This window comes from Tamandua tetradactyla, chromosome 17, assembly GCF_023851605.1.
Source record: "Tamandua tetradactyla isolate mTamTet1 chromosome 17, mTamTet1.pri, whole genome shotgun sequence".
Lineage (NCBI taxonomy): Eukaryota > Metazoa > Chordata > Mammalia > Pilosa > Myrmecophagidae > Tamandua > Tamandua tetradactyla.
The window spans coordinates 78,523,383-78,549,437 of NC_135343.1; the positions used below are offsets into that span (position 1 = coordinate 78,523,383).

General features: G+C 41.7%; 1 protein-coding gene across 7 annotated transcripts in view; it reads left to right on the plus strand.

Annotated features, from left to right (window-relative positions):
• Positions 1–26,055, plus strand: part of LTBP1 (latent transforming growth factor beta binding protein 1) — a 471,389-nt gene that overhangs the window by 20,365 nt on the left and 424,969 nt on the right. Inside the window, exon 1 of one of the 7 annotated variants that reach the window (XM_077135039.1) lies at positions 16,631–16,747. The exons of the other annotated variants lie outside the window; for them this stretch is intronic. The gene's annotated coding sequence lies outside the window, so the exon portion shown is untranslated. Of the gene's footprint in view, positions 1–16,630; positions 16,748–26,055 lie in introns of those variants that run through there. 7 annotated transcript variants of the gene reach the window in all.

Here is a 26,055-nt window from a genome sequence, read left to right on the forward strand (position 1 = left end):
TTTAACATAGAGGTATCTCCCTCACAGAGCTGTCCCAGAGATTTTCAAAGTGTGATTCCTGGTCAAGGGGCATTGCTATCACCTGGGAATGTGTTCTTGGGCCCACCCCAGACTTACTGAGTCAGAAACTCGGGCTGGGCCCAGTGATCTGGGTTTTAATGAACTTCCCAGGGGATTCTGATAGCAGCTACAGTTTAAGAAGTACTGTTCTAGCCAGAACCATCACCTCCTCCTTCTCCAGGACCCCAACCGCTCTTGAAAAAAGGGGGGTGGGGGTGGGGAAGTCAGCGCCTCTGGGCTCCAGCCCTTGGGGACCAGAGGTCTGTTTTCTCTTCCTTTCCCTTATTTATGCTTAAGAATAGGGTTTACATAGTAAGATACCCGACAAATTGGGTCATTTTTCTCAGTGCCAGATAGGTTCCCTGGAGTCTAAGTGTAGCCATCACATACTCTATACCAATAGCTTGCTGAGGACACCCAGAGAATCCATTTTCGCCGTCGAACAAACACACCCCTGAAATGTGAGCTTTGTTCCTTTAGGCCTTCCTGGGCCTGTACTTTCCCATGGAGGATGCTTTACAGCTTGCAAAGCTGTGTTTGTCAAAGGGAGGTGCCCAGAGCCCTTGCATCAGAACCTCTTGTGTCATGCGTGACACATACAGGTCCCCTGGCCCCACTCAGACCTACCAGACTGGAAGCCCCAGGGGTGGATCCTGGGTGGCTTTCATTTTAGCAAGTATCCTTCAGATCCACAGCTGACCGGTCCATGCCGAAGTTTGAGAACCCTGGCTTGAAAATAAATAAAAAATGTCAAAGGCAAGAAATGATGAGAAAGAGAGTACAAAATTAATACGTGTAGCAAATGAGTGAATGTGGATGGCTTTTTATTTAGAGGCAGGTGTCACTACTCATTAGCAAAATATTTTCAAAGTCAAACAAAGAGCGAGCTGTTGCCCAGCACATGCCCTCAGCGCTGGCAGGGAGTGCTCTTCCCTGGGCGAAGATCGGCAAGTTCAGATGAATGAGGATAAGGCCTGGCTCTTGGCTGTTCCTTGAGGTCATGTTGACTCAGTCCTGGAAGTTGCTGGAGGAATGCATCAGATGTTTGGAAATAGCCCAGTTAAGAATTTCAGCAACAGCATATACTTTTATTAAATGCGTATTTAGGAAAGGAATTGCCTATTATAAAACTAAGACCCTTTGTAGAAAGGTTTGAAGGAGCTTACATGTTCTCTGAAATAGGGACAATTTTCCCCATTAAGTGTCTTTTTTTTTTCCTTTCTACAAAATAAGTTAATGTAAAAGGCACTTTATCTCAATAAAGAAGAAAAATTAGATCTTTTAAGTATATCAGTTCCTTTCCAGATAGAAAGGTAATTTTTTTTTTTGGGGGGGGAAGCTTATTTAAATCATCAGTTGTTATGCTAAAAACTGCTGAAAAGTAAATATTTTATCTTTTCTTCTCCAAATCTATGTTTTTTTTGATGAAACACCATTTGTTTAACCATCATACAGTCACGGCCACAATCCCAGACAGTGGTGCTAAGGTTTTGACAACAAATTTGAGGAATTATTTAACAATATAGATTTAATTTAAAAAAACTTTATTTTTCACTCATTCAGTCTCAATATGAGTAAACACATTTTTTTTTCTTTAAATGACTGCTGACATTTTTATCACTGAGTTATGTTTGTACATCTGTTCTTAGGGGCTGCTGCTTATTTTTTGCCTCAACTACGCATTTCAGTTCATTTACTTTTTATGAAGTATCTGCTATGTGGAAGGTGTTGTGCTGTGAGTCAAGATGATTAAGTCAACCCCTGCTTTGTGGCAGTACCATCCCATAGAAGGGCCAAGACCACCATACCACAGGGAAGGTGGTGGGGGCACCTTAAGGTGAGCCATGCCCTTGCCATGCCCTCCACACAAGTGTGGGCAGAACCTCTGACTTGCTTTTAGCCGGTAGAATCTGGCAGAGGTTATCAGATGCCACTTCCTTGATTAGGTTACATTATATGGGATTGCATCTTAGCAGACTGGAGGAAGGCTCATTGCTGGCTTGGAAGAAGTTAGCTGTCCTGTTGTGAACTGCTTTGGGAGAGAGCCATGTGGCGGGGAACTGCTAGTGGCCTCTAGGACCTGAGGCGGCTGATGGTCACTGAGAAACCAGGGCCCTCCATCCTTGAGCCACAAGGCAGTGAGTTTTGCCCACGACCCAGATGATGATGGGAAGCGCTTCTTTCCCAGCTGAGCCTCAGGTGAGGCTGCAGCCCAGCAAATGCCATGCTTGCTGCCTCGTGAGACCATGAAATAGAGGGCACGGTTAAACTCTCCCAGAGTCTTGATTTGCAGAAAGTGTGAGATAGATAAATGTGTGTTGTTCTAAGCCATTAAGATTGTGGACAATTTTTATGCATCAGTAGGAAACGAATACAAGGAAGAACGTGTAAATGCCCCAGGGGCAGCGCAGAGTCAGGGCTCATTCATCCATTTCACAAGCATCTGTTGCATGCATTCTGTGGGCTGCCCATTTCCCCAGGCACCTTCAAGTAGCTCCTGGTCTGCAGGATTGGGGGTTCCAGGGAGGGAAGTTGCTCCCCTTTAGGGAAATGCTAGAACCTTTGAGATGGTTTTGAAAATAAAGAGGGTTTGGACTTGGGGGAGTCTGTTTGGTAGGAAGCCCTATAATCAAGGCTGTGATGGTGCTGGCTTTATTGTTTGGTTGGAAGAGGTATTTTCAGGGTACGGTTGGGAGGGTTTGGAATTGCTTTAACCACAAATTTATTAAAGAATGGAAAAATACCATTTAGTATAATAATAAATTAGAGCTGTAAGCTTTAATGGCCGGAGAAGAAAACATTACATTTTATTTTAGGAACAACAAAATTATAAATCAAAAGCCATCTGAAGAAGCATCCTCTGATAATCCTTCTCTTTTATTCAAGTCCTAAATTGAGTCATAAAGTCAGATTCTCAGAAGTGTCCTGCATAATTTTCTTTATCCCTACCTAGTGGGATTTAGAGTAATGAAGAGATCACCTTACATTTGTTTTTAGCTTTTCCTTGGTCTTATGAAGGACCCTCTTGATGGACGTTGTTTCTAGAAAGTGCCTACCATGTTACAAGGTGGGGTAAGCGACAGCGGCTTAGAGTTGCTGTGATTGTGAGGACAAAGAGGAAGCAGTGTGTACCTTCTGCCGTGGGTACCTGGACAGGCACAAGATGGTCTGTTTCTGCTTTATTGCTACGGATCATCTGATTCTACTGCTTTTCTTACACGTGGTTTTGACCAGGAGTTTCTTTATAAATTTCAGGCTCTTCTTTCATGTTGCCTGCTGACATTTCTCATCACTCAACTTTGTAGTAAAAAGCATGGCTTTGAAGGGCCCTCTGGTCTTGTGATCTTGTGAAATCTCCTTTCCCTATCAATTTTCAAAACAGGAGATCAACTCTAATCTCTGGCACAGTTTTGCTCATCTGTGCCCAAAGGCAGGGGACTTGACTTGTGGGTCTGTGGAGTCAGGATTAGAGAACGGAAAGGCTCTTTAAGGGTCATATTTTCTCAACCTCCCATGTTATAGAGGAGGGGAATAAGGGCCAAAAGGACAGAAGTAACCTTCCGAGGCTCTGTTGGACTCTGATTGCTTCTTTTTACAAGAGGTATTTTAAAAAGTTCTGCCTATTATATCCCTAGAGTTTGATAATAATGTGAAGACATATTTTAAACTTGAAAAGAAAAGTGCTCTGTAAATACTAACTATAAGTAGTCATATACTTTGGATAAAAGATCTCATTTTAATTTTGTTAAACAAGAACTGATATAAATATCAGTATTAAAAATACAGAAAGGTGGACGGGTCATGGTGGCTCAGCAGGCAGAGTTTTTGCCTGCCATGCCAGAGATCCAGGTTCGATTCCTGGTGCTTGCCCATGTAAAAAAAGAGGAAAGTGTCCCTGGAAATTTACATAGAGCCTTCAGTGGAAATGCAGGAAGACCCCATACTTTTTTTTTTTTAGGATGTTAAATTTTTTTAAAAAAATTATTTTTTTATTTATGACACATAACTATATACAAACACAAACATTCTAATCATATGATCATTCTGTTCCTGTTATATAATCAGTAACTCGCACTATCATCACATAGTTGTATACTCATCATCATGATCATTTCTTAGAACAGCTGCATCAATTCAGAAAAAGAAATAAAAAGAAAATAGGAAAAAATTCATACATACCATACTCCTTACCCCTCCCTTTCATTGATCACTAGCATTTCAATCTACTAAATTTATTTTAACATTTGTTCCCTGTTATTTATTTTTATTCCTTTTGTTTTACTCATCTTTCGATAAGGTAGCTGAAGGGAGCATCAGACCCAAGGTTTTCACAATCACACAGTCACATCATGAAAGCTGTATCATTATACAGTCATCTTTAAGAAACATGGCTACTGGAACACAGCTCTACAGTTTCAGGCACTTCCCTCTAGCCTCTCTGGTACATCTTGACTAACAGGTGATATCTATTTAGTGTGTAAGAATAACCTCCAGGATAACCTCTCAACTCTGTTTGGAATCTCTCAGCCACTGACACTTTATTTTGTCTCATTTCTCTCTTCCCCCTTTTGGTCAAGAAGGGTTTCTCAATCCCTTGATGCTGAGTCTCAGCTCATTCTAGGATTTCCGTCCCACGTTGCCAGGAAGGTCCACACCCTGGGAGTCATGTCCCAAGTAGACAGGGGCTGTAAGTTTGCTTGTTGTGTTGGTTGGAAAGAGAGGCCACATCTGAGCAACAGAAGAGGTTCTCTTGGGGGTGACTGTAAGGCGTAATTTTAAGTAGGCTTGACCTATATTTGTGGGATTAAGTTTCATATGAACAGAAACCCCAAGATTGGGGGCTCAGCCTATTGATTTGATTGTCCCCACTGCTTGTGTGAATACCAAGAATTCTCCACTTGGGGAAGGTGGATTTTCCCCCTTTCTCACCATTCCCCCAAGGGGACTTTGCAAATACTTTTTTACTCACTGTTCAAATGACTCTGGGATTTATTGGGGCATCACTCTGGATAAGCATATAAAATCTCATGCCCTGCTCAAGGTGTTATGTACTTATGGTATTCAATTAAGCTGTCCACATAAGCTATATTAGGAACTGCACTAGTCAAAATATAAATTTTGTATCAAATAAACATTTTTTGCTTTAGTCTCACACATAAGTTAAAATTTTAAAGTATTAATTGCCATCTGTTTTCAGCACCCTGCACTAATGACATTCCTTTGTTCTTCCTCATGCAAAAACATTTTTGAATTTGTACATTTAGTTACTATCATTATACACTCTAGGCATTCCTAGATTATACCATCTCAGACTTTATCGTCTTTCTTGCTGATTTCATTTGTGCCACTAGCCCTCCTCCCTCTGTCATTCTCATATTCAGCTTCATTCAGTGTTCTAACATTATAGCATTACAGTTAGGTAGTATTGTGCTATCCGTTTCTGAGTTTTTACATTCAGTCCTGTTGCACAATCTATATCCCTTCAGCTCCGATTACCCAATATCTACCCTATTTCTATCTCCTGATGGTCTCTGTTACCAATGAAATTCTCCAAGTTTATTCACTAATGTCAGTTCATATCAGTGAGACCATACAGTATTTGTCCTTTTGTTTCTGGCTAATCTCACTCAGCGTAATGTCCTGAAGGTCCATCCATGTTGTTACATACTTCATAAGTTTTTTCTGTCTTACAGCTGCAAATATATTCCATCGTATGTATATACATAGTTTGTTTAGCCACTCCTCTGTTGATGGATATTTTGGCTGTTTCCATTTCCTTGCAATTCTAAATAATGCTGCTATAAACATTGGTGTGCAAATGTCCATTTGTATCCCTGCCCTTATGTCCTCTGAGTAGATACCTAGAAATGATATTGCTGGGTCATATAGCAATTTTATACTTACTTCCCTGAGGACCCACCAAACTGCCTTCCATAGCGGTTTACCATTTGACATTCCCACAACAGTGGATAAGTGTGCCTCTTTCTCCACATCTTCTCTAGCACTTGTCATTTTCTGTTTTATTGATAGTGGCCATTCTAGTGGGTGTGAGATGATATCTCATTGTGGTTTTGATTTGCATTTCCCTAATAGCCAGGGAAGTTGAGCATCTTTTCATGTGCCTTTTGGCCATTTGTATTTCCTCTTCTGAGAAGTGTCTGTTCAAGTCTTTTGCCCATTTTATAATTGGGTTGTCTGTCTTTCTGTTGCTGAGTTGAACAATCTCTTTTATATATTCTGGATACTAGACCTTTATTTGATGTATCTTTTCCAAATATCATCTCCCATTGTGTAGGCTGTCTTTTTACTTTCTTGACAAAGTTCTTTGATGCACAAAAGTACATTTTGGGGAGTTCCCATTTCTTTCTTTCTTCAATGCTCATGCTTTGGGTGTAAGGTCTAGGAAACCGCCTCCTACTATAAAATTTATAAGATATTTCACTATATTTTCTTCTAATAGTTTTATGGTCTTAGACCTAATGTTTAGGTCTTTGGTCCAGTTTGAGTTAATTTTTGTCTAGGGTGTAAGATATGGATCCTCTTTCATTCTTTTGCATATGGACATCCAGTCCTCTAGGCACCATTTATTGAAGAGACTGTTCTGTCCCAGGTGAGTTGATTTGGCTGCCTTATCAAAGATCAATTGTCCATAGATGACAGGGTCTATATCTGAACCCTCTATTTGATTCCATTGGTCAGTATATCTATCTTTATGCCAGTACCATGCTGTTTTGACCACTGTAGCTTCATAATACGCCTTAAAGTCAGGTGGCGTGAGACCTCCAACTTCAGTTTTCTTTCTCAGGCTACTTTTAGCTATTCGGGGCACCCTACCCTTCCAGATAAATTTGGTTATTGGTTTTTCTATTTCTGAAAAGTAAGTTTTGGGGATTTTAATTGGTATTGCATTGTATCTGTAAATCAGTTGCGGTAAATTGACATCTTAACTATATTTAGTCTTCCAATCCATGAACACTGTACACCCTTCCATTTATTTAGGTCTTCTGTGATTTTTTTTTTTTTTTTTTTTTTTTAAAGGAAGGAAAGACAGAGAAGGAAGGAAGGATGGAAGGAAGGAAAGGAGGAAGAAAGGGAAACATTTTCAAACATTTTCTTGTTTTATTATATTTTGTTTGTCTGTTTGTTTTTACATGGGCTGGGGCCGGGAATCGAACCGGGGTCCTCCGGCACGGCAGGCAAGCACTCCTGCCCGCTGAGCCACCGCGGCCCGCCCTCTGTGATTTCTTTTAACAATTTCTTCTAGTTTCCTTATACAGGTCTTTTGTCTCTTTAGTTAAATTTTTCCTAAATGTTTTATTCTTTTGGTTGCAATTGTAAATGGAATATTTTTCTTGATTTCCCCCTCAGATTGTTCGTTACTAGTGTATAAAAACACTCCCGATTTTTGAGTGTTGATTTTGTAAGCTGCTACTTTGCTGTACTCATTTATTAGCTCTAGTAGTTTTGCTGTGGATTTTTTGGGGGTTTTGACATATAGTATCATATCATCTGCAAACAGTGAGAGTTTTACTTCTTCCTTTCCAATTTTGATACCTTGTATTTCTTTTTCTTGTCTAATTGCTCTGGCTAGAACTTCCAACACAGTGTTGAATAACAGTGGTGATAGTGGACATCCTTGTCTTGTTTCTGATCTTAGGGGGAAAGTTTTCCGTTTTTCCCCATTGAGGATGATGTTAGCTATATGATGGGTTTTTCATATATTCCCTTTATCATGTTGAGGAAGTTCCCTTCTATTCTTATCCTTCTGAAGTGTTTTCAACAGGAAAGGATGTAGAATTTTGTCAAATGCCTTTTCTCCCCTTTAACTCTTTTATTTTCTTCTAGAAACCCCAGAAACACCTGAGAGTTCTCCTTTCTACTCCTTCCATGTCTGGCTTCCAATGGCTGCTTCCTCCCTTTTCATTGACAGTATTGAAAGCCATCTTTAAGCTTCTCTGCATGCCTGTTCTGGAAGAAGGACATAGCTGATTTGAGGCTTTTTAGGCAGGTTTTGGCCTACCAGTTGCAGTAGGGAAAGGTTTCTGTTTTCTCTCCAGTGTCTAGTTCCTGGTAGGAACTAAATAATATTTTTTGAATTAAGAAAGGAATATCTCTCTCACCTCTTTCTCCCTCCCATGTTAGCCCTGTAGTGTCAGGTAAGTGATGCAGCTGAGTCTTACATACATAAAAGAGTGGATTTGATTCATCTGTATTTCCTGAGGAAGTTCCAGATTCTCAGCAGCTGGAGCAGGGAAAGAGACTAGTGTTTTTAGGATGATATTGGTGAGGAAATGAATTGGCTTGAGGCTAATGCAGAGGCAGCCAGGGCCAAGTGGAGCTCCGGCCTACAGGGTGTGGGTGGAGAGGGGGTGGGTTTTGAAGTCTGTATTAGGCTGGATGGTCTGGGTTGTGAGAGATACACAGACAGACTAGCTTAAGGAAAAGAGGCAGATCTTTTGCTGCGTGACTAGGAGGCCTGATGGTTATGCTTGCTTCAGGCCTGAGCAGCTCTAAGAGTTGCAGTGGTGCTATCAGGACCAGAGCTGGCTACAAAGTTTGCAGTGCAAAATGAAAATGTGAGAATCCTTGCTCAGATACTACCAAGAATTTCAAGACCATGACAGCAGAAGGTTAAACCAGGCATGGAGCCTTTCTGAGCACAGGGCCCAGGGTGATTGCACAGGTCACACACACGAGCCAGGTCTTGCCCTGCTGAGCTCTGATGGTCTTCATTCTCAGACAGGCTTTCTCCACGTAGCATCAGAGGGCCACCACCCACCGGCATTGTCCTTAGACCTTACGACTCTTGAGAAAAAGTATGGTTCCTGTCTGGATAGCTTTGGTAAAGGTCCCAGGGAGAATCCAGATGACCAGCTGGCCAAGTTTGGGTCACGTTCCCACCCCTGAACCAATTGCTGGGGCTAGGGGTGTGGAATTCTCTGATGGGTGGACTGAGTGGGCGCATTTTGGAATGGGAGGAGAAGAACCCTTAGGGAACGGATGCTGAAGGAACAGAAATGTATGTCAGTCTGGTTGGGGAGGTGGGAGATAGAAAAGTATCTCCACACTATCAGTCATCTTGTGACTGGAGCAAAAGGACAGAACTAAGGATTATACATTGGGGAAGATGTGGTTCCTGACAGCAGGTAGGCTGAAGGAGTATAGAAAGAAGGGAAGGGAGAAGGGCATGAAATCCTAGGATGCGGCCTGGAGGGAAGGAAGGGAAGTGGCCTGTAGGTTAGGGTGGGCTGTCCTTGGCTCCATTTACACCAGAGGGCATCTGTCTGTTGGGACCAGCCTTTAATTACCCTGGGCCAGGTTTAAAGTCCATATTATAGTTTAGGAATTCCTGTAGTTTGGGAGGGTGATTAGCCAGCTTCCCTTCAATTTACTTTGGGAGGAGGAAGGAGCTCAGGTTCCATTTCCCTGCCACTCACTCTGTAATCTTGGGCTAAGTATGTTGACTAGTTAAGCTTCAATTTTGGTCTCTGTTCAATGCAGATTTGATAATTCCCAGATAGCTGATGGGAATGAGTAAGGTGCCTGGTATAGAAGTCTGAAGTAGGTGCTTAATAGATACTAGCTGCTATTATTACTAATTATTATTTCGGAGTTTAGGAAAAGAAGTCATTGCTGTGGCATAGACAACACTGCCATTCCTCCAGGAGCTGTACTTATTTATTTTTTAAACTTTTTTTATTGTATAGTATAACATATATACAAAGCAAACAAATAAAAAAGCAATAGTTTTCAAAGCACTCTTCCAAAAGTGGTTACAGGACAGATCCCAGAGTTTGTCATGGGCTACCATACGATCCTCTCATTTTTCCTTCTAGCTACTCCAGAATATAGGAGGCTAGAGGGCTTAAATACTTTATCATCACCATCAACTTTTTTTCCCTTCTTTTTTTGTGAACAATAACATATATACAAAAAAGCTATAAATTTCAAAGCACAGTACTACAATTAGTTGTAGAACATATGTCAAACTTTTCACAATTTTAGGGTTTTACTTCTAACTGCTCTAAAATACCGGAGACTAAAAGAGATATCAATATAATGATTCAGCATTCATAGTCACTTGTTAAGTCTTGTCTTCTATGTATTATTCTATGATCACCTTTGATCTTTCCATACCTCTCTTTGGGGTTGTTTGGGCTATGGCAGTCCTAAATTTTTGATGTTGGAAGTTCTGTCACTAATATGGGGTAGGGAGATGGAACTATCTGATGTTTGGAGAGGCAGGGCTAGGTTTCAGGACTTATCTGGACCAGGGACCCATCTGGAGGTTATAAGTTTCTGGCAAGTTACTCTAGTGTCTGGAACACTTGTGGATTCTTATAAATTGCCCTAGGTGTTCTTTAGGATTGGCTGGAATGGTCCTGGTTGGGGGTTGGCAGGTTATGATAGGTAGCAAAGTCTACCTGAAGCTTGTGTAAGAGCAACCTCCAGAGTAGCCTCTCAACTCTATTTGAACTCTCTCTACCATTGATACTTTATTAATTACACTTCTTTTTCCCCCATTTGGTCATATGGAATTGTTGATCCCATGGTGCCAGGTCTGGATTCATCCCTGGGAGTCATCTCCCACATTGCCAGGTAGACTTTCACCCCTGGATGTCATGTCCCGTGTAGTGGGGAGGGCAGTGATTGCACTTGCAGTTTTGGGCTTAGAGAGACTGAGGTCACATTTGAGCAACAACAGAGGTCCTCCAGAAGTAACTCTTAGCCATGCCTATGGGTAGGTTAAGCTTCTCTGCTACCTACATAAGCTTCACGAGAGTAAGCCTCGTGATTGAGGGCCTGGTCTATTGATTTGCGTGTCCCTAAAGTTTGACACAGTATCAGGGGATTCCCTGATTACGATTTAATAGTTCCATAGTCTTTCTCCCCTCCCTCAGGGAGCTTTGCCAGACTTTTTGATTATCTGCTCAATATACTCTAGGATGTTTCCAGGCATTACAATAATCTCTACAGGATTAAAGGACCTCTTTCTCATTCTGTGCTGTGTTTCAGTTATTCCAATGAACTATACAGGTTGAATTAGATTATACACTACAGAAAATTTCAATTCCAGATCAAATAAACCTTTCTGCCATTGGTCTCAAAGAGTATGTGTGGTTCTAAAATACAGACACTATCTTCCTTACCCCTATGTTCTGAACTACTTTAACCCCAACCTGTTCAGCTTCGTTCTTATCTCTAAGTATCAGGTTATATATATAAAACAGCCTCTCAGAATCCAGAAATGATAATCACCACTCCTGACTTAATGTGTCTGCTCTTAAAGCTTACAATCTAGGCCCCTGTTTCTTATAAGCGTTTTCTAAAGGTGACCATACGGTTGTTATTTTGTTTCTGGCTTATTTTGTCTCACCAAATGTCCCACATGTTTATTCACATCGTTGCATGCCTCACGACTTTGTTCCTTTTTGTAGCAGCACAATCTTCTTTCATAAGTATACACCATCGTTCACCATTCTGCTTCTCCATCAGTGCATCCTTCGGCCACCAGCATTCATCAGGCATCATGTAGAAAGCCCAAAGTCCACAGTCCAACAACATTCTCAATTTTAGATCATTTCATTGTTCCCAAGAGACAGAAAACCAATAAACACACCCTCACCAAATAGGAAAACTAAGCCTCTTAACTCTTGTCCCTCCCCCCATTATTTACCTCTGCTGTTGCTGTGGTAGTGCTGATGGTTTCCTTTTGACCATAGCTCATAGCATGCAATAGCAGTTTTCCCCCTTAAACACTCTTTATACAAGAGTCATATCTTTGAAGTAATTCTTACCAGAACTCATTTATATTTCTAGGGTGAGTCAGTGGACACATACGTCTATACAACCCCTTTCAATCTTGTTCATCTTCAATATGGTAATATTACTTCTAGACCCACTAGGGAACCACCTTCACTCCTATCTATTTCCTTATATTGGAGTTCAACCTCATTACCTAATGGTTCACCCATCAAGTCCCCCTGTATTCTCTATTATAAGTCTCTGATTATACCTTTATGCTAGTCATAAAAGTGGAATCATACAGTATCTGTCCTTTTGTGTCTGGCTAATTTTGCTAGATTTGCTTAGATTTCCTTGTTTTTGATTTTCAGAACAGAACTTAATACTTTTGTGCCACCATCCAACTTTGAATTCCAAAATACTGGCACAATTTTAATCTAAGATTCAGACAGTGAGATCATTCCAGAAAGAGGGTGCTTAAAGTTTAAATGATGACAGTAAAGCCTGGGTCCCTTGTTGAACTCTAGATCAATTCTCTTGTCAGAAAACCATGTTAAAAGATAATTTTAAAATGAGGGAGAAGCATGACTCACACACAGATATACAGTGAACATGTGTCAGATTTTATTCGACTCATTAATGAGGAAACCAGTGAAACATCCCATCTGGGTCAAAGGAATGGAAAGTGAATTTATAAATAGATGCAATATGGGTCTGTCCACAGGATAGTAATAATCAGTGGAATTTTGGGATACAGTGAATTTGCATTTTTATGGTCAAGAATCCTTTGCATTTTCACCAATGTTCTGCAGTTTGCATACTTGTAAATTGCTCAAAAATCATGGAAGGTGGAGATAACCAGAAAGGATGTACTAGGCGGGACACTCAATATTATTTTCTTGCTGTTCATTGCAAAGTCTTTCCTGACACACGTGACAAACTTTCCTGTGACCTCTGGTTCGAATTCTGCTTGGTATAGCAGTATTCCAAGGGGAAGACCCAGAAACAGAGTGTGCCAGCCACAGAGGCGTGAGGAATGAGCCCCCTGTTCCTCTCAGGACTGGGGGCTTGTCAGTTGCAGAGATTCTGAAGAACAAGTTCAGTGGTGATTTGTTATCAGGGCAAGTGTGTTTAGTTTTGAGAGGCCTAAACTGTAGGGCAAAGAGGGAAAATCTGGGTTCATTTTCTGGCTCTGCACTTACTAACACGGTAGCCTCTTGCTGACTCAGTTTCCTTACTGTAAAATGGGGATTATAAGGGCACCTGCCTCATAGGGGATTAGGATGACTGAATGAGTTAATATCTGTAATGCAACAGACTGGAACCTGGTATTTATCAAGCATTAGGTAATTTCGAAGCAAGAATAATAATAAAGTGTGTATCCTGCATTTTTAATATTTTGGAAAGTGCTTTATTGTTGTCTGTTGTGCCCACCCATTAGCTAGAGACAGGTCTTAAGCAAATGCCTACCAGATGCCAGCTTTCTGTGGGACTGGAGTTCTTTTCGAGCTCTTTTAATTTTCAAATGTCAACCTCTTGATGCACATTTATAAGCAAATTATATGAAGACAACGGGTAGCATATTTAAATATATATTTTTCAGCTTGATGTTTGTTTCAGTAACTTTGCTATAAAGCACTAGTGGAGTTCCATTTAAAATATTTCCCCTAAAAACACACAGGTTGAGTTTCCCAAAGCTTAAGATTATGGGGTTGGAGTCATTGTGTTCTTGACTATTTCCTTATCTTCACTGCATGAAGACTGGTTTTAGGGAATGACTGCCCTTGTGTCATTAGCCACATTTTAATTATTTGAGGGTACTTTTCATATACATTTCTCAAGTACCCTTTTGGATGACCTTGTGCTGAAGAAGTGAATGTGCGTGTGTGTGATCTTCAGTTACCTTGTGTGAGTTACAGCACAGCACTGCAAAGCAGCTCTGCTGAGAATAGCTATCTGTATTATAAGTAATTTTTATGACTCATTTTGATAATATGATTCTACCTGCCCATGCAGCGTTTTCATCTGGGGAGGAGACACTTTAAATTAACTAATCTTTTGAATGATACGTTAAGGTGGCTGTAGAAATTTTCCATGAAGACATAACTCACTCCTTCAACTGCTTGAGGCTGTTGGGGGTGTCCTTTCTCTAGGAAAGCTCGTGGTATTTGTTCTCAATGGATAGTTGTTCATCTTTCGCAGATAAAAGTTTACTTTTGAAGATTAGAATAGTTACTACCCCTGGCTCAAATTAGGATTACACAGTTAATAAAGCTAGCAGTAGCAGTTTTTGAAAGTATGATGACAAAATTTTGACTTGAGAAGAAGAAAGTGTAGCTTTTCACTTGCTCAAATTTATTACTCATTTTTACTCATATCACAGAACTTGTTGCTAAAAGTTACAACTCAGAAAATATGATCTCATTTTACTTCATTTTTCTCTTATTATATGCCCATATAAATACCTGCAACTACAGATGGTTCAAATTAGTACATTTTTTAAATGGCCCTTAGGGGCCCAGAACTGGAATAATCATTAATTCTGGTTCATTTTGCACTGTCATTATTATTTGCAAATAATATTTTATGATTCTAAATGCTAGAGTATATTTTTGAACTATAAACATCTTTTCTCTCAGTTTTGCAAAAATAATTGCCACCTGAACTACCTATGAAGCTGCCTTTTAGAGGGTTTGGAAAATGTTTTAAAATCACACTTAAACTCTTGTAATTAAAAATAAGGGTTTGGACTCACAGGATGTACTCATTAGCTTCTTTGACCTTATGGTTGCTGCACAACGTCAGGGTTCAGTGACGTAGTGATGCCGGGTAGGGGGCATGGGGTAAGGTTTCGGTGAACTGTGTTCAGTTGTTAAAACATGACAGAACACATTTGTCATCTTCACTGGCTGTCCTACAGCGGGAAGGTCTGCCGTTCAGCCCTCTCGGGAAAAGATCCAGGAAGTTAGTCTACCATACCCCCACTCCAACCCAGGAATCCTCCAGGCACCTCTGACAGTGGATGCTTAGCCTGTACCCACATCCTTCTTGGGGTAAACAGTTCACTCCCTCAGGACCAATCCTTTTCCTCTATGGACAACTTAAAAAAATAAAATGGATTTTACTGAGCTTAAGTATGCTTCCTTATAACTCTCAGTCATTTGCTAGTATTGTTACAGGTTTCTGCTTGAAGATGACAAAAAGTCCTCACACTCATCGGGAATTCTTTGAAATCTAAACTGTAGGATGACTGCATATGATTTTTGACTCTTGTGTTTTCTCCTTGATAGCATCTTAACAGTGTTTGCTGAATTCAGCAAATATTTGTTGAGTATCAGTTATATGCAGGGCAGAAGATGTGGAGACACAAAGATGAGTTGGTTTCTTTCATTCCAGAGTATGAAATGGATTGGAAGAGCACACAGATTGATACAGGAGGGAGAGTGAGGCCATTGGGTTTCAGAGGAGAGAGATCAAACTCAACTGGGTTGTGAAAACTTCAGAGCAGGATCCGGAGGGAACTGAGGTGGGTGGGTAGGCGATATTTGCAGTTTCAGATTGGGAGAAGGACATTCCTGGCAGTGTGAAGAAAAGCCCTGGGGTGGACTTCATGAGTGTGTCAGGGGAGAGGGGTGGCCCTGCTTGTTCGGCTTATGAGATGCTCATAGAGGAAGGGAAGGTGGTAAGGATGAAGTGGTAGGTTGAGCCAAGAGCTCAGAGAGGCCTGATTACCTGGCCTTATTTGTCCGGCTGCACCGTGACTCCACTGCAAGAGCCAGACCTGGATCTGGATCCAGATACTGTCACTGCGCCTCTGCTTCCCAATCTCAAAGTGGAGATCTTTGTCCATGGTAAGAATTCCAGAACAGGTGGTGACAGATCCAGGACACTGGGGCATAGCAGAGGCTTGGCCAGTTATGGAGTTGGAGAGGCTTAGAGAGACGGGGAGTGGCACGGGCAGGTTCTGCGGTGGGCTGCAGGATAACCTGCAGTGGAAGACAGCTCCGGACACGGCTTCTCCAGGGAAGAAAGGAGGGTGTAAATTACAGTGGTGGCAGTAGCGGGTGGGAACGAGGGCCAGAGACAGCGATCAAGGATGCAGCATCAGTAGCTCGGGAAACAGCTAATGTATTGGCAGAGAGGAAGAGCAGAGAGAAGTCACCTCGAGTTGTTGTGGGAAGGAAGGAGGGTTAAGAAGGAAGGCTGGGTTCGGTGCAGGGCTTGGTGAGGTGCTGGCAGCCCCCCCGGGTGGAGAAAGCCCCCCTGCGGCTGGAACCTGGCTGGGAGTTGTGGAGGTGGGAGTACTCACTCACGGTGGGAGGGTCGCTGAACCCAGAGGTGTGCCGGGGATTCAGGTGCGAGCCAGAGCGGAGCCGTCCCTTGGTACCTGGCGCCTGCAGTGGCTCGAGCAGTCCAGCCCTCGGTCCCTGGGAAAGGGACGTAACCCCGCAGGGACGTACCCGGGCAGGGACGTAACCCCGCAGGGACGAACCCGGGCAGGGACGTACCCGGGCAGGGACGTACCCGGGCAGGGACGTAACCCCGCAGGGACGTACCCGGGCAGGGACGTACCCGGGCAGGGACGTAACCCCGCAGGGACGTACCCGGGCAGGGACGTAACCCCGCAGGGACGTACCTGGGCAGGGACGTAACCCCGCAGGGACGTAACCCCGCAGGGACGTACCCGGGCAGGGACGTACCCGGGCAGGGACGTAACCCCGCAGGGACGTACCCGGGCAGGGACGTACCCGGGCAGGGACGTAACCCCGCAGGGACGTAACCCCGCAGGGACGTACCCGGGCAGGGACGTAACCCCGCAGGGACGTAACCCTGCTGGGACGTAACCCCGCAGGGACGTAACCCCGCAGGGACGTAACCGGCTGCTTTGCGTGGCACTGGCGGGCAGGAAGTCCGCGTGTGTTTTTCTGTTGTCGACCTCTAGGTGAGAGCACGCCCCAGCCTCTGTGTTTCTTCCTGGCACTGTGATCCCAGGGAACTCGAGAAAGGTGGTAGTAGAAAGGACGCAGGGACAGTCTGACCTGACTGCCGCTCCTTATGGTGAGGAAACGAGGCCCGGAGAGCGCTGCGAGAGACTCGCGGTCACACGGCTTACTAGAGGCAGAGTCCCTAACAGAAGCGACCCGACCACCCAACTGGAACTTGGATGTGGGAAGGACCCGCGTGATTATTGTCCTGCCGGAGTAGTTGTCTGAAGGGCTTTCTAACCAAGTATCCTGCTGAGGGGATTGGGAAATGTGAAGGGAGCACCTGTCACCAGAGGGCTTTAAGGAGACGCAAACCATCCGCCCCCTGGAGTCAACAGTAGTTTTGCAGTCACTGTGCACTGACTGCGTCAGGCACTCTTCTCTGTGTTTTATGTGGATTAGGTCTCATTTCATCTTTTTATCGTCCTTATGAGATGGGTACTGTTATTATACCTATTTTACAGATGTGAAAACTGAGGCACCAAGAGGCACTTAGTAATAAGTGGTGGAACCAGAATTGCACTCATCCATTTGACCTCAGATCCTAGACACTTGTCCGTGTGCCAAGTGGTTCTCGGCCTTTGTGGCACATTAGAATCTCTTGGGAAGATATTTTAAAAACTGCTTCCTTAAAAAGTTGAATCACACTGTCTGGGGGTGGGACCCTGGCGTCAGTACTTTTTTTTTTGCATGAGCGGGCTTTGGGAATCGAACCCGGGTCTCCAGAACAGCAGGAGAGAATTTTGCCCCTCAGCCACTGATACACCACCCGATACTTTTTACAAAACTCTTCAGATGATGCCAGTGCAGCAAGGCGGGGAGCCACCGAAGTGCTGTGTAGCTGCTGGAGACATAGGACAGTGCATCTCAGATCACCTGGAGAGCTTGTGAAATGGCAGGTCTGGGGTAGGGCCTGAGATTCTGCATTTCTCCCAAGTGCTTGGGTGATGCTGTGCTGTCTTTGAGATTCCTGTGTTGGCGGAAGGCTGATCACCAGGTGGGTGCCTTCCATCGCTAAGATTGGATGATTCTACCAATACTTAGAAGAACGATCAAGCATTTGTGATTTTATTGCCAGTATTCTGCCCGCTGTTTTGTAGATATTCTCTCCATTTCTCTCATAAACATGCAAAGGAGGAACCATTTTCCATTTTTTAATGAGGTAATTGACGCTTAGAGCCAGAATTCTAACCTGAGTCTTCTGAATCAAACATTTGTTCGACTAGCTATGTTGATTTCCCACATTCATCATACATAATGTTGCCAAGAAAATCCTCTGTGACCTCTTGTTTCTTTTCTGAGACCATGGATTAGGTATGGAATTCTGGACATAAGGCTCCAAGGAAACCCAACAGGTTTGTTTTTCTTTTCTTTTCTAGGTCCTAGTGTCTTCTTTCTCTCCTCCTCATATTGGATCTGGTAGTGGTCCCTGAGAGAGTGTCTTTGTTTGCAGTGGTGGCACTTCATGAAGCACGTTTATATTCACATTCTCTTCTCACTCAAGTTTATTGGCTCCACCCAGGCTTACTCCTGGTGAACTCCACTTTGAAAGCTCCCCAGCAATTTTAATATATACTGATATTGAAAATCCAGACCAGTGGTTCTCAAAGTGTAGTCCCTGGACCAGCAGCATAAGCATCACCTGAGAACTTGTTAGAAATACAGATTATGGGCCTCATGCCAGGCATAGTCTAGGGATGGGCCAGTGATTTGTTAAAATTTTTTTTTATTGTGGTAACATGTGTATGACAAAATTTGTCATTTTAACCATTTCTAATAGTATTTCCAGTGGCATTTATGACTTTTACAATGTCGTACTGCCATCACTGCCTTCCATTACTAAAACTTTTCATGATCCAAAACAGAAACTCTTTACCCTTTAACCAATAACTCTCTGTTTCAGTTTTCTAATGCTGCTTGGATACAACATACCAGAGATGGATTGATTTTTACAAAGTCGATTATAAATTTACAGTACTAAGGCCATGAAAATGTCCAAATTAAGCCGTCAACAAGAGGATTCCATCACTGAAGAAAGGCGGATGACAGCTAGGGTTCCTCTGTCATGTGGGAAGGCGCAGAGACGACTTCTGCTGGTCCCCTGTCTTGGGTGCCATTGCTTTCAGCCTCTGTTTCCAGTGGCTTTCTGAGTGTCTGTGGGTCTTTACTTGCTTTTCCAGGGGCATCTCTCTGAGCTCTGTGTCCTGTAGGTCTCTTCTCAGTGTCTCTGGGATGTCTCTCTCTCTCTCTCTCTGTCTTCACTTGGTTTCATCTCTCTGCTCTCTGTGTCGGCTCTGAGCTCTCTCTCTGTTTTCTTTTATTCTCTTCATACAGGGCTCCAATAAAAAGATTATGACCCAGCTTGAATTGGGTGGGTCACATCTCCATGGAAACAGTTTAATCAAAATGTCCCATCCAATCATATGTCTGCACCCACAAGAATGGATTAGAAGAACATGGCTTTTCTGGGGTACCTAATAGTTTTAAACCAGCACAGTCCCCATTCCTGCTTCCCCCAGCGCGTGGTAATTTATCCCTTATCTACCTTCTTTTTCTGAATTTGTTTATTCTTGATATTTCATATAAAGTAGAATCATTCTATATTTGTACTTTTATGTCTGGCTTATTTCATTTAGCATTAATGTTTTCAAGATTTGTCCATGTAATACCATATATCAGAATGTCATTACTTTTATGGATGTATAGTGTTCCGTTGTATGGCTATACCACATTTTAAAAATCTATTTATCTGCTGATGGACATTTGACCTGTTTCTACCTTTTAGCTATTGTGAATAATGCTGTTTTGAACGTTGCTGTGCAAATATCTGTTTGAGTCCCTGCTTTCAGTTCTTTGGGGGTAAATACCTAAGTTTGGAATTGCCACATGATCTGATAATTCTATATTTAAATTTTTGAGAACTGCCAAACTCTTCCACAGTAGCTGCACTGTTTTACATTCCCACCAGCAATGCACCACAATTCCATTTCTCCATATTGTTTCCAACACTTAACATTTTCTTTTTAAAAATGATAGCTGTCTTAGTGTGTGTGAAATGGTGTCTCATGTGGTTTTGATTTGGATTTCCCTAACAGTTACTGATGTTGAACCATTTGTGTATCTTCTTTGGAGAAATATCTATTCAAGTCCTTTGTCCATTAAATTGAATTATTTGTTGTTTTGTTGTTGAGTTGTAGCAGTTCTTTATATATTCTGGATAATAAACCTTTATCAAAATATGTTTCCAAATATTCTATCTTTTTTTACTTGTTTTATTGTTTAATTAAATATATATACAAAGCAAAGAAAAAAGCAGTAGTTTTCAAATCGCTCTTCAACAAGTACTACAGGACAGATCCTAGAGTTTGTTGTGGTACCATACCATCATCTCAGATTTTTCCTTCTAGCTGCTCTAAAATATTGGAGGCTAGAAGGAGTAAATATTTTTTTATTATCAGTCGCCTTTTTTTTCTTTTTTGTGAAAACGTATATATGAAAAAACAGTAAATTTCAAAGCACATTGCAACAGTTAGTTGTAGAACAGATTTCAGAGTTTGGAATGGGTTACAATTCCACAATTAGATTTTTACTTCCAGCTGCTCTAAGATACTGGAGGGTAAAAGAAATATCAGTATAGTGATTCATCAGTCATACTCATTTGTTAAATCCTACCTTCTCTGTATAACTCCACCATCACCTTTGATCTTTGGGGGTATTTGGGCTATGCCCATTCTAACTTTTTCCCGTTGGAAGGGGCTTTCAATAATATGAGATTGGGACATGGATCTAGCTGATGTTCTGGAGAGGCTGGCTCCTCTACCTTTTAGGACTTATCTGGTCCAGGGACCCATCTGGAGGTTTCTGGAAAGTTACCCTAATGCATGGAACCTTTGTAGAATCTTACATATTGCTCGAGGTGTTCTTTAGGATTGGCTGGAATAGTTTTGGCAAGTTATGATAAGTAGCAATGTCTAACTGAAGCTTGCGTAAAAGAGGGACCTCCAGAGTAGCTTTTTGACTCGGACTCTATTTGAACTCTCTCAGACATTGCCATCTTATTTCTTACACTTCTTTTCCTCCTTTTGGTTAGGATGGCGTTGTTGATCCCAAGGCGCCAGGGCCAGACTCATCCCTGGGGGTCATCTCCCACGTTTTCTCCTATTCTTTAGGCTGTCTTTTCACTTTCTTGATAATATCCTTTGATGCACAAAAGCTTTTAATTTGATTATGCCTAATTTATCTTTTTTTGTTGTTGCTTGTGTTTTTGGTGTCACATCTAAGAATCTGTTGCTTAATATAAGGTCCTCAAGATTTTTCCCAGTGTTTTATTTTAAGAATTTTATGGTTTTAGCTCTCACATTTAGATGGTTGATCTATTTTTAGTTAATTTTTTTTTATATGGTGAGAAGTAGGGGTCCAGTCCACCCTTTTTCTTTTGCATGTGAATATCTAGTGTCCCTGCTCCATGTGTTGAGAAGACTTTTCTTTCTCCATTGTGTAGATTTGGAACCATTGTTAAATGTCAATTGGTTATAGTTTTGGTGTTTATTTTTGAGCTCTCAATTCTAGTCCACTGGTCTATATATCTGTCCTTGTGCCAGTACCATGCTATTTTGATTACTGTAGCTTTATAATAAGTTTTGAAATTGGGAAGTGTGAGTCCTCCAACTTGTTCTTTTTCAAGATTATTTTGGCTGTTTAGGGCCCCTTGCCCTTCAGTGGGAATTTGATGATTGACTGGGCTTTCCATTTCTGTGAAGAAGGGTCTCAGTTTTGTTTGGGATTATGTTGAAGCTGTAAATCACTTTGGGTAACACTGACATATTAACAATATTAAATCTTCTTATCTTTGAACATAGGATGTCTTTCCATTTATTTAGGCCTTCTTTAATTTCTTTCGGCAGTGTTTTGTAGCTTTCCATGTATAAGTCCTTGGTTAAATTTATTCCTAGATACTTGATTTTTTTAGATGCTATTGTAAATGGAATTTTTTTCTTGATTTCTTTTTTGGATTGTTTATTGCTGGTATAGAGAAGTACCATTGTGTTTGGGTATTGATCTAGTACCCTCCCTCTTTGCTCAATTAATTTATTAGCTCTAGTAGATTTCTTTGTAGAGTCTTTGGGGTTTTCCATATGTAAGATAATGTCAGCTGTGAATAGAGATAATTTTAGTTCTTCCATTCCAATTTGGATACCTTTTTCTTTTTTTTTTTCCCTTTTACTTGGGTTATTGCTCTGGCTAGAACCTAATATATTGTTTTTGTGGGGTTTTTTTCATCACTTAGTTGTATATTCATCTCCATGATCATTTCTTAGAACATTTGTATCTAAGAAAAACAAATAGAAAGAAAAAAAAACCCTCATGCATACTATACCCCGACCCCTCCCTCTCATCGATTGCTAGTATTTCCATCTACCCAATATATTTTAGCCTTTGTTCCCCGTTTTTTTTCTATACCCCTTATCACTCCCTTTCATTGATCACTAGCATTTCAAACTACTAAATATATTTTAGCATTTGTTCCCCCTATTATTTATTTATTTTTAATCCCTATGTTTTACTCATCTGTCCATACCGTAGATAAAAGGGGCATCAGACACACGGTTTTCACAATCACAGTCACATCACGAAAGTTGTATCATTTACAATCGTCTTCAAGAAACATGGCTACTGGAACACAGGAGAGGCACTCCCTCCAGCCGCTCCAATATACCTTAATTAAAAAGGTGATATCTATATAATGCATAAGAAGAACCTCCAGGATAACCTCTTGATTCTGTTTGGAATCTCTCAGCCATTGACACTTTATTTTGTCTCATTTTGTTTTTCCCCCTTTTGTTCTAGAAGGTTTTCTCAGTCCCTTGATGCTGAGTCCCAGCTCATTCTAGGATTTCTGTCTCACATTGCCAGGGAGGTTTATACCCCTGGGAGTCATGTCTCACATAGAGAGGGGGAGGACAGTGAGTTCGCTTGTTGTATTGGCTGAGAGAGGCCACATCTGAGCAACAAAAGAGGTTCTCCTGGAGGTGCCTCTTAGGCCTAATTTTAAGAAGGGTAGCCTATCCTTTGTGGGGATAAGTTGCATATGAACAAACCCCAAGGTTGAGGGCCAGGCACTGCTTGTGAGAATATCAGGAATTCTCTATGTGGGCAAGTTGAATTTTCCCCCTTTCTTTTATTTCCCCAAGTGGACTTTGCAAATACGTTTTTTTTTTTTTTTAAACATGGGCAGGCACCGGGAATCGAACCTGGGTCCTCTGGCATGGCAGGTAAGCAGTCTTGCCTGCTGAGCCACTGTGGCCTGCCCTGCAAATACTTTTTTATTCACTGTTCAAGTCACTCTGGACAAACCTACAAAATCTTATGCCCTACTCAAGGTTCCATGTACTTATGATGCTCAATTAAACTGTCCACATAAGTTGTATTAGGAAATGCAGTAGTCAAATTATAAATTTTGTACCACATAAATATTTTTTACTTTAGTCTTACACATAATTTAAAGTTTTAAAATATGAATTACCATCTATTTTCAACACCCTGCAATATTGACCTTGCTTTGTTCTTCCTCATGCAAAAACATTTTTCAATTTGTACATTTAGTCACTATCATTGTATACTCTAGGCATTCAGAAATTATACCATCTCAGTCTTTATCGTCTATCTTTCCTTCTGATTTCATTTGTGCCCCCAGGATTCCTCCCTCTATCATTCTCACATTCAGCTTTATTCAGTGTACTAGCATTATTGTATTATAGTTAGCTAGTATTGTGCTATCCATTTCTGGATTTTTACAATCAGTCCTGTTGTACAATGTGTATTTCTTCAGTTACAGTTACCCAATATCTACTTTATTTCTATCTTCTGATGGTCTCGTTCTTAGCTGAAATTTTCCAAGTTCATTTACTAGCGTTAGTTCGTATTAGTGAGCCCATACAGAATTTGTCCTTTTGGCTAATCTCACTCAGCATAATGCCCTCAAGGTCTATCCATGTAACACATTGCTTTTATAAAGAATATTTTTATTGATAAATCTTAACACACAATCAATGCTTACAATCAGTGGCTTATGATATCATCACATAGTTGTGTATTCATCACCATGATCATATTTTAGAACATTTACATCAGTCCAGAAAAAAAAAATAAAAAGAGAAAAGAACAAATTTATACATACCATACCCCTTACCCCTCCCTCTCATAGTACATTGTTAAATAGCAGTAGTGAAAGCAGCATCCTTGTCTTGTTCTTAATCTCCTGGGAAACTTTTAGAGAGTGAGAACTTTTTTTCACTGTTGAGTGTGATGTCAGGTATTGTTTTTCATATATGCCATTTATCATGTGGAGGAGGTATTTCTGTATTCCTAGTTTTCTGAATGTTTTTATCTGCACCTTAACTTTTGAGATGCCCTGCATCTAGGTAGTGATTTCCTTCCCTGATATGCATTGTAATCTTTTAGGACTAATGCAAAAAAAAAAAATACATTATTCCCTCCTTACCCCAGCCCCAAGTGATTAAAACAGTGCCTGTAGGGGGATAGGGGGCAGGGGGCAGGGGGCAGGGGGCGGAGGGCCTAAGCATCTGTTTTAAAGTTCCTCAGGTTTCTCTGATTGGGTTGAGACCCACTAGGCATTGGTGACTAGTTGTCAGAAGCTCTGCTTTCACTCTAAAGGGGGAAAACTGTGAAAAGGGTCCCCAAGACATACCAGGGCTGCTTTCTCTTTCCTCCATCCCCTTCCTCCATCCCTTCCTCCACCATTCTAGGATGTGACCTGACATACAGGCTCCAATAGTAAAAGTCAGGGACAGACAAAGTGTATTCCCTGCCTTAAAAAGATTAGGAAGGATAAATCCCCTTTATTTTCAGATAGGAGGGGGAGAGGGACCAAGAATTACAGACTGACAGACATAGTTTTTTGGAGGGAGGGGTATAGGAATTGCAGGACTACAGTGCATTATCTGGCCTCTGGCAACAGTGCTTCTCAAACCTAGCCTGCATAAGAATCACCTTAAAAATGCAGATTCCCGGGTCCTGCTCCAGAGAGTCAATCCCATGAAGGGGTGGGAACGGCCCAGAAATTTGCATTGTTAACAAGCTCCCTCAAATGGTTCTGATATAGAAGTCCAGGACCCTGCCTTGAGACAAACACTGCCCAAAGCCTTTGATGTGGCTGAGCGTCAGGATTACTTGGAGAAACTAAAAAATGCAGGTCCACGGTCTCTTCTAATTCAGTAGGGCTGGTGGGGCCCAGTAATCTACATGTTCGATAAGCAGCCCAGAATTTTCAAACTGTGCTCTCAGACCCACCAAAGTGTATATCCAAAAGCCACGAAAGGGGAGAAGTAAGAGGACAACTGTGGGAGGTGGAGCTCAAACCCTTATCCTCCTCCCCCCTACAATGTCTGTTTTATATATTAACCAATATTTGTTAAACAATATCTGCTTATATATTAATCAGCAGTGTAAAATTGCACTTGAAGCAAGGGTTTCATGTTTTGGGAATGTTTTGTAAGCTCTTCAAGGCTATCCATTGGTAAAGGACCTCTCCAAAGCTGCAGAATCCTCACCGTTTTGAGTCACAGTTGAGGAGAGCTGCCCTGCTCTCTGACACCTTTGATTCTTCCTGACACATTGACTCTCAATTCCTGAACTTCCAGTACCTGGCCCATTATGCTCACTGTCCTGAAAGCAAGGGTGGCTACCTGAGAAATGCCCTTTGCACTGGTCACAGTGTGAGTACCTCGACAGTAACTCTCAAATATCACAATGACTCTCAAAAATTGTCATGCTTCAGAACCATCTGGAGTTCTTATTAGAGCCAGATAGATGAGCCTTACCCCTGGGGTGTTTTTTTTTAATATGTCTGAGTTGGGGCATGAGGACCTGCATTTCGAGTAAGATCCTTGGTGACACAGATGCCGCTGGTCCATGGGCTGCACAAAACAACTGCTTTAAGCATAAATAATGTTGGATACTAGGTGTCCAGTTCTGCTGGATATGTGGACTCACTGGCTAGGTCTTCCTTTGGAGTTAAAGAATATGAGGAGGGAGGAAATGTCTTTCCTGAAGAGTAAATAGTTAACTAACAGGAAGAAATCAGTGTAAATTAGGGTTGTGGTTCAGTCCAGCTTTGCACCCATTGGGATTTGCTGGGCTCACCTTCCAGCCTGTTGTTCACCGCTGTTTCTGCAGGACAGTGAGTTGCACAAGATGTGCTCCTTGTCACTCATCACGTGACCTGTCAGAAGGGGCTGTGGCAGTG